This window comes from Phoca vitulina, unplaced genomic scaffold, assembly GCF_004348235.1.
Source record: "Phoca vitulina isolate PV1807 unplaced genomic scaffold, GSC_HSeal_1.0 scaffold3, whole genome shotgun sequence".
Lineage (NCBI taxonomy): Eukaryota > Metazoa > Chordata > Mammalia > Carnivora > Phocidae > Phoca > Phoca vitulina.
This window is the reverse complement of record NW_022589706.1, coordinates 76,370,467-76,377,313: the sequence shown is the minus strand read 5'-3', so window position 1 is coordinate 76,377,313 and position 6,847 is coordinate 76,370,467.

The following is a 6,847-nucleotide window of genomic DNA, read 5'->3' as shown; positions in this document are numbered from 1 at the left end:
CGCTTTTCTTGCCCGTAAGTTTGCTTCTTTAGCTACTAAAGGCATACAGAGAGCACAGTTCACCAGAGTTAGCCAAAAAAAAAAAAAAATCCTCTGCACCTATTTCTATTCTTAGAGGCCGTGTGTGTGATAATTATACAGAGACCAACTCCAGTCATATGGAAGGGAGTATATGTTTACAGGGACTAAAATAGTAGCACATTAAAATCAGGCAGGTGTTTGGGGAATGCAAAACCATCTTCTCAGAGAGGCTCTGGAAGTTTTTATTTAAATGTTTTCAGCAAAATAAACTGTTACTAGGAAAACATGTTGTTATAAATACAAGAAGGGTCCACAGGCTTGAAACGTATCTGGCTGATTTCTCCTTCCTTGTAATTCCACTAAGCCTACATGCTCAGGGGTGAAAGTCAGATCTCCTCGCACCCTTGATCACCCCTGCTGCTGGCAGAAAATGGTCAGCTTTCTGAGCTTCCAGCAAAGTCTTTCTTGATTGATGACCCCTGACCTTTTAAAGATTATGTATTCAGAGATCTCACTTGACCCGGGAGTCTCTTGCATGATATAATGGGCCAGTCTCCAGACATCTTACATTTTCCGTGTGAGGAAAAAAAAACAAAAACACATAAAAGTGGGAATAAACAGCCAAAGAAGAAACAATGTATTCATCCAGAGAGGAATTACTGTGGACACTGAGAGTAAGAGTCACTTTGTGATGGTGATGGTTGCCGAAAGACCAGAGATGGGGGGCTGGACCGAGGTTTAGGGGGATTGTGAAACCTCCAAAACGGGATGGTTTATATATAAGTACATATTTATTTCCAGGAGAATCATCAAATTGAAGTTGTCAGATTCTCAAAGGGTTTTGTGAATTAAAAAAGATTAGAAGTATTGCCATAGGAGATCAATTTAATCAGTCTTAAAAGATTCGTGAAGTTACGGAAGGTACAGAGGAGGAAAGCTATCTCGGGAAGTAGGGAGAATGCAAGACAAGCAAAGAGACACTCAGAGAGAAAAGCGCAAGGCATACTGGAAATCGTTTTAGACTTGTGTGATTGGAACAGGGGATTAATATAGAACAGTGAAGAAACTGAACCTGGAAAATAGGTAGGAACAGAAATGAAGGGCAACCTTAAATGAAACTGAAGGAGATTGGACTTTCTCCTACAGACCATGGGGAATCACTGGACCCAATTCAACTGAAAAAAATATTGAGCATCTGATACGTACAAATCAATGTGTGGTGTCCTAGTTTTGGGGGTGAGGATGGGAGAGACATGTGTAAGGGAGAAGGGTTAAAATTTGCTCACAGCCTAGCAATAGTTAGCAATTATTAACATTTATCCCCGTGCTTACTATGGGCCAGTCCCTGTACAAAGTGCTTTAAATGGATTATCCTATTTAATCCTCACACCCTTATTGAGGTGTACCCTACTGGGGTAAAAGGAAGTTACATTACTTGTCCTCAGTTATATGGCCAGGAAAGGTGGAGTCATTATTCAAATTCAAGCAGTGCGACTCCACTGCCCAAGCTCTGGAACACTCTATTGACTGTCCCAGAATATCCTGACCTATTGCTGCGGCCAGAGATGGACATGACCCCATGCCTCTCATCAATACCAGGGTATTGACACTTCTAGAGACTCCCAGAATTTGCCAAGTGCTATGTGAAGTGGCAAAATGAATACTGCATATTTCTATAAACAATCAACTTTATCTCAAGACTTGAAGAAATATGTATGACAACAGATACGAGAATATTCTGTGTGTAAAAATCACATTAATTTTTAATGAACATAGTGCCTAACATGCATACGGGAAAAGTGAATGATCATAAGCGTACAGTTTGCTATACTTTCACACAGTGGATGCATCCAGGCAACCAGCACCCAGATGAAGAAACGGAGTTCTTCCAGAGCCCCCGTCTGCCCCTTCTCTGACACCATCCCCAGCAGTAGCCATCACTTAGTATATTTCCTCTGCAGCTGGCTTCTTTTCCTAACCTTGTGTTTGTAAGATGCATCTATATTTTTGCATGTAGCAGTAGTTGATATAACTGATATTAGTTTTTAGGATAAAACTTGATGCCACAATGAAGTTATTTGCTTGTTTAGGGAATATGCCCCTATTTTTTGGAGAACGAAGTTGAGTCTCCTCTTCCGTTTGATCACTTTGGTGACCAGGTTTGAGCAATACAGGAGAAAGCACTACATTTGGCATCAGGAGAAAGGATTATAGTCTTCGTCCACTACTCATCGCTGTGTGACCTTGGGCAAGTCACTTAAATTCTCTGAACTTCTTTCCCTACATTAATAAAATAAAGAAGTGGGGGTGGCAAAAGGGGGGGGGGCAATGTGTAGGAGACCATTGAGAGAGGAGAGGGGGAGGGCAGAGGGCAGTAACCATGTCTTGGTCTACCCCTGTATGAGTTGTCTTTGCTTCAGTTCTAAGCTGAATGGGCTTAACTTAAGGAAAGTTTATAGAGGAAATAAATTTTTTTCTAAAATAAAATTCTTTTTTTCTATTACAAAAGAAAAGCATATTTGTTGTAATCATTCAAACAGCAAGCTGTGTAAAGGAAAATTTTATAGTAATCATTCAATCTTACCTTCCCAGTACACAAAAACAATTTTTTTTTTAAGATTTTATTTATTTGACCGAGAGAGACACAGAGAGAGAGGGAACACAAGCAGGGCGAGCGGGAGAGGGAGAAGCAGGCTTCCTGCCGAGCAGGGAGCCCGATGAGGGACTCGATCCCAGGACCCTGGGATCATGACCTGAGCTGAAGACAGACGCTTAATGACTGAGCCACCCAGGCGCCCCACAAAAACAATTTTAGTTTGGTGTTTATGCATCTATAATCTCCTGTTGATACAACTATATATTCCCTTAATGAGTTTTATTATTGTTGTCTTTGAAATGGAATCATGCTAATACATTTTCGTCTGTAATTTTCTTTTTGTGGAAATTCTTTGGAGACCGGAACATATGTTCCTGTTCATTTAATGTCTGCAGAATTAATGTCTGCACAACGTGCCATAGCATGCATGCACTATAATCAATCAACCATGCCTCTACTGATTGATATTTAGGTGATTTCCAATTTTTTGCTATCACAACATGTTGCAATAAACATCCCTGCACATATATTACTAAACCCTAATATTCCTATTCTGTTTGATAGATAGAAACCGTCAGAATGTTTCAGAATGTTTTCTAAAAAGTTGCTTAATTTACATCTCGAAACTTGAGTTTGGAGCAGATTGAAATGTGAGATTTGAAGCGAGGAAAGAAATGAGATCTTAAACAATTTTCATAATATTCCAAATAGTCATAGAAAATAGAAAGCTGAAAAATAAAATATTAAGTGTATCTTTAAAGGCTCATGTTTGAAATCGCTAAAGTCTGAAATCAGAAATGAGGGAAAGGGAAATATTTCCCAAAGGAACAGAAAACAGAAAGATGATTTTTAGCCCCAAAATGCCATATGAAGAATTAAAAGACAAAAAAAAAAAAATTCCTGTCTAAAATCACAGAAATGTCATTTGTGTTATTCTGTAGACAGCCAGCTGAGTTGATTCGTTATTTAAAGTCTGTTTCAACTCCAACCTGGAAAAACTTCCAGCAACTTTTAAAGCCTAATGACGCATCTTCCCTGACCCACTGTCCTGGACCCTTAGCAACTCCCCGCTCAGGGACCCTGCCTCCTGAAGCCTGGGGTAACTGATAGCCAAGAGCCGAGTCTGGAGAAATGGACAGAGTTAGGCTATTTGAAATGGCCAGTATTACACAGAGAAATATTTATTTGTCCTGTCAGCGTTTCACTTTGAGACGGGTCTGGAAAGGGTAATTTTCCCTTATCCAGTAAGAACTGAAACACCAAAACCTCCACTATTCCTTCAAGAGAGAACCAGATGGAAGCTCTGTCAGGGGCCAGGGGGAAATGGAGATGGGAAAGGGAGGGCAACATCTAGGAGACCATTGAGAGAGGAGAGGGGGAGGAGGGCGGGAGACCAGAAAGAAGCAACTCCTTGACACCCATCCTGACTGGAGGGGAAAAAGTAAAGAATCTTTTCACACCACCTCCGCCCTCTGTGAGCGGGCTTGAGCGTCAAAGTTTTATTTCTGGTGGTGAACTGTTTCTTCCTGTCCTTCCAAGTTTTAAGGGCATAGCTAAGGGGTTGCATCTACAATGTGCATGGCACGCTCCTACAACAACGTGCTCTTTGCACAAGTAGATAGTGCTACTTATTCATCCTCAGGGTACATGCTGTTTTTTTTATTCACAGGGATAGTTTTACACTAATCCTGCCACTCCGTTTCCTTGGACTCTGTGGTGACCAGCTGGTCCCATGTGCAGGCAGCTGGTAGGACAGCTAATTGGCCAGCAGTGGCAATAAGCCTGTGACCTCCGCAGCCCGAGGGCTCCATCATCAGCTGAGCGTCGTGGTGGGCTTGAGCCACTCGGAACTGGGCAGTCAGGGCACTAGCACGATTAGTTGTGAAAAGTCATGCTCCTACAGGTCTTCACTGCCCTCAATTTTTTATCCATAAAATGGGAATAATCATTGCTCTCTCGTGGTGTTTTTGAGAGGATTAAACAAGCCAAAGCACATATTTACCTCAGTAGCCACATAAATAAACACTTCCTGGCACCCCTGGCAAAAACAAATAAATAAATAAAAATAAAAAATAACGTGATGCCTTTCCTTCCGATGTAATTCTCAGGCGTGCCCACCTGGGCCAGGAAGGGGAAACAGCTGGCCGCACCCCGGCATTAAGCTGTGGCCAACAGAAAGCCTCCTTCACATCAGTGTGTGTGAAGAGGTGTGCAGGTATTTATGGGAAGCCTTACACAGAATTTGAAGTAATCAGAAAATATCTCTCTCCTGTTGCATTCCCAGAGAATCCTGAGAATGTCTGTGTTTAGTAAATCTTTTGTCTGACTTCTAGTTTGAGTCCAAGTTGAAACCTATCTCTTTGTTTCTCAGCTAGTGGTCTATATCTGGTAAGTTTTCTTCCTTTTGAATGATATATTGGTCTATTATATTAGGCCACTGTCAGGGACCTGAAATACAACCATATCCTTTTTCCAACTGGTAGATAGCCTGGCCTTCATTCTCAATTTCTTGAATCATGTTAAAGTTTCTCATACTATGATACATTTCACAAGACTTTCAGGGAATGCTAAGAACTTTCTCTACAGAGATAAAAATAATGACACTGAGTCATTTCCTTTGTTGCTCTTTGAAATCCCATATAAAGATATCTACTAAGTATACCTTGCCTGGTCTAAGCAAGAATGCTTGCTTAACAGGGGTTAATGCTGGTGACATTAGTCACTGTTAATTGCTCAAGAGTTGAGATCAGGTTGGCAATCACTGAGTTCATCTGTAAAAAAAAAAAATGACTATAGTCATATTAAGGAATAAAAGGCTTGATGGCTACCAAATGAGTATTTCATAGTAACATATACTGACAGAGAACTCTGAAAATGCAGGGGGCAGGCAGTTTGGAGTTCTTAATTGTGTTGACTTTACCTTACAATTGGTTATTGTTTTCCATTTATGAGTTTCTTCTTCTTCTCTTTTTTTTCAATCTTTTAATACAGTCTGTCCTATTCCAAATTCTCTGCTTGTCTGAATTTTAAATAGAATTGGTGATTTGAATGAAACCTTACTTTTTGGAAATGGACTTTATTTGAAAAAGATTTTCTTACGAGTTTTTTCTACAATGGCTTTCGTTTAGTTAGAAAAGAGAAAAAGCTGCACAGAGAATTTGGAGGTAAGTACCTCTTTTAGGATAACCCTCTCTCTTTGTCTCTTGGGGAGCTCTTCTAGGGCTGTGCTCTCTGGGGGAAGCAAGACTCTGGAAGCAGGTTTTCATAACTTCAGGCATTAAGCAATTATACTTTAACCTGCACCCAGGGCATCTGACCTTCCAATTTTGTACTTTGCCAACTGCAAGGAGAAACTGCTGAAATACATCGAGTTATCATAACAGACAGGGCCATATGGAAAGTGCTGGAAAACTCCCCCTTAGACTATAATTGCCTTGATAGGCAGAAATCCTGCCTTCTATTCCTCTTTGGACTGTGTATGGCCCACAGTGCTTGAGGCGGTGTTCAGGATTTATTGTCCAAGGCCTCAAAGCAAGATTAAAATGGGGCATTGAAATTAACTCTGCTTGCCTGAAGCAACCAATTATATTTCATTTCATTTTATTTGTAGGGTCATGTTCCTTAATCCCTGAGTACATAATGTGTACATAGGTTGTAATATTAAAAAAAAAAACAAACCCAGAAACAGTTACATGGTTTGTTTGTGGTCATGTGGATGGAATTGCCTAACGGATGCATCATTCCCTTCAAATTGTGTTTTTGGTGCCACGGAGAGCATTTGAGCAGAGAAGCCAGCAAGCTTCTGTTCTGTAGCATCATGGTTCAGGTTCAAGCTCGGGAGCCAGACTGCCTGCTCCATAATTTCTTAGCATCTCTGTGCCTCAGCTTTCCTATCTATAAAAAGTATACCTCACCCATCAGGTTGTTATGAGGATTACGTAAATTAATACATTCACATCTAAAAGTGCTTCAAATTGTGCCTCACACACAGGAAGCGCTATATAACTCTTAGCTGTGAATATCACTTTTAAATTTTTATTATCATTAAAAATCGAGGACTTTGTGCAATTAGGTCTGGTTCCCCATAATCAAAAAAGTTGGTTGCAAATTTAGCAAATTCTCTCTTCTCTTCTTGTTCTTTCATTCCCTTCCTCTCCCTCTATCTGTTTCTTTCTGTTTCCTTTTCTCTTTTATTCTCTACCTCGCGCTCTGGCTTATAGCCACACTATG